This window comes from Ochotona princeps, chromosome 22, assembly GCF_030435755.1.
Source record: "Ochotona princeps isolate mOchPri1 chromosome 22, mOchPri1.hap1, whole genome shotgun sequence".
In the NCBI taxonomy this organism is placed as follows: Eukaryota; Metazoa; Chordata; class Mammalia; order Lagomorpha; family Ochotonidae; genus Ochotona; species Ochotona princeps.
In genome coordinates, this window is record NC_080853.1 from 29,833,304 (window position 1) to 29,835,687 (window position 2,384).

At 37.1% G+C, this 2,384-nt stretch overlaps 1 pseudogene; it reads right to left on the reverse strand.

Annotated features, from left to right (window-relative positions):
• Positions 1-1,465: 1,465 nt before the first annotated feature.
• LOC131483058 (U2 spliceosomal RNA) lies at positions 1,466-1,674 on the reverse strand (annotated as a pseudogene).
• Between the last annotated feature and the right edge of the window lie 710 nt (positions 1,675-2,384).

Below are 2,384 nucleotides of genomic sequence, written 5' to 3' on the forward strand. Positions count from 1 at the left end.
TCTTAGTCCGATTTTCTTGGCAAAGTACAGACAAAGTTTGGTCTTCAAATTCTTGGTTCCTTTCTCCATATAACATGCTGCGTTATTTTTCTATGATGAAATGTTTCCATTAAGAATAATATCCAAGCATGAGAAGATAGTGGTCCCACATTTTATTCTACTCGGCTACACTGTCATGTTTGAGTCACATAAACGGGCCCTGGAACAGATGGAGGAGTTTTGCTCTCTAATATGTTTTACTAGGAATCCATATGTGGTTTCAAATCACTCCTTAATCAAGCTCTACCTATGCAGATCAGCAAGAAAGGACTTCAGCCCCATGTATTACCCTTAAGTGTCTTTGAAAGAACATGTGAGGCTCCTTTGAGGTGGCTGCATGAGATATACTTATGTACAGAAATGCTACAGTACTAAAGCAAAAAAAAAAAAAAAGCATCCTAGCTATGAAAGATTGCCTAATTACAAAATCCAAAAACACAGGGTTTTCATGTCCATGGAGAGGAGTTCAAAACCAGAATGAGAAAGATAACCCTGGATAAATGTTCTAACATTCCCATCTTCTTGTAAGGACAAGTCCGGGAAAATTTCTTCATATTCCTCAGGGTCTTGCTGAAGCTAAGCCTCTAGTCAAGCAACAATTAGCTTGTTAACACAAAATTTTTAAAACGCATTTCTCCCTTTCTGCATCCCATTCTTCCTCCTCCCAGCTTGTCTTCTTGAATTCACTTCCGCTCTAATAATTTTGTCTTAGGTTCTACTCTGTTTTTTGGAGAATACAAACCAAGAGTTGGGCTTTATAAAAGTGCTACTATCTCTATAAAAAATGAGATGGGACACAATAATTAGCTATTCATGTATATGCAAAGAACCTCTTCAAACTATTTCTTTATAGCTTTCTGTAACACCTTCCAAATAACTAAAGGTTCCTTATTTGTACTGGCTAAGTTTAGGTGGAGCGATGAGAATAGGGTATACTTACACAAATGAAGCAAAATCAGCATAGGAAAAGAATTATCTGTAAGTCACATTTATTGTAGTTTGACTCGCAATAGTTAAAATATGGAATTAACCTAGATATCCAATATCCGAAGACTGGATAAAGAAAATGAAGTGTGTATACGCTAGGGCATTCTACTCAACCATAAAAGAAGAATGAAACACATCTTTTGCAACAAAATGGGTCCACTTAGTGAAATATCTCAACCTCAAAAAGACAAACACATGTTTCCCCTGATTCATGGCCTCTAGTATACAGACTACAAAATTATGATCAGATGAGCAAAACTGAGATAGTGAGATCTGATTGGTTGTTCTCCCCCTTGTAATGCTCCGGAACAGCAATGTGTTTCCACGCACCACTTGCTGAGTGCTTTATCTAGTGTGAAGGTATGCTTGTGACTCTAAAATAAACTGAAAATAGGTGATTCTAAAAACTGCAGGAGAGAATCAGAAAGGAGGAGGGGTAAGAGCGGGGGCAAGAAGGACAGATAAGGGAGTATCATTGTTATCCTCAAACCTGCATCTATGAAACACACAAAATGTATTCATCTTATACAAAAATATCTTTTAAAATTGAAAATTATTGTGAATTGAGGCCTGTTTTAAAGTGCAGGAAACTATGAAACTTATTCATTTTTACTACACTTGATCTTAGCCAAAAGGCCGAGAAGCGATGAAACTTACTCATTTTTATCTGAGAATATCAAACACATCCTTTTGTATTTTGCAACTTACAATTCCTCATCTAGAATGCCAACTCAAATCTAAGTGCCTAGTCTGAGGGGTGAGATGGTAAGGCAAACTTCTCTATCAGCCTTTTCATGAGATGATTTTTGTTTGAAAGTTGACCAACTTCACCTTAAGAGTTTCCTATTTTATCAGTCTGAACCATTTTGATGGTGAGTTACAGTAATATCCATATGAAGTTTTGCAGTGATCAACTGTCCTGGTTTTAACACTGGAGATCCAACTTCTGAGACACATGTATAGTCATGGGCAATACAAGACAGTTTATCACCCCACCAAAGCTCAATCTTTGTTGTCTCCATTTAACCACCATGCTATCTTGAGGCATACACCCAATGTTCTTAGCAGACTTAGTTCTCATAACTGCTGGCAGAACAGGAACTATTTGGTAGAAATGTAAAGAAGTTTTGTCCAAAGGAAGGTCAGGGTTCTGAGTTTTCCAAAATAAGTGTGGAGATGGATTTAGGAGTCAACAAGCATGTATGGTACAGGATTAAGGAATATTTATCTTTCGATCCTTCAGAGCCTTCCCATCAACATTAGATTTCTGGTTCCCTTTATTCCTTTACTATCTTGCTAGGTCTTTCTTCTTTTATAATCCAGCTAAAATGCTCTCAGTTTTTGCAACATCCCAAGGG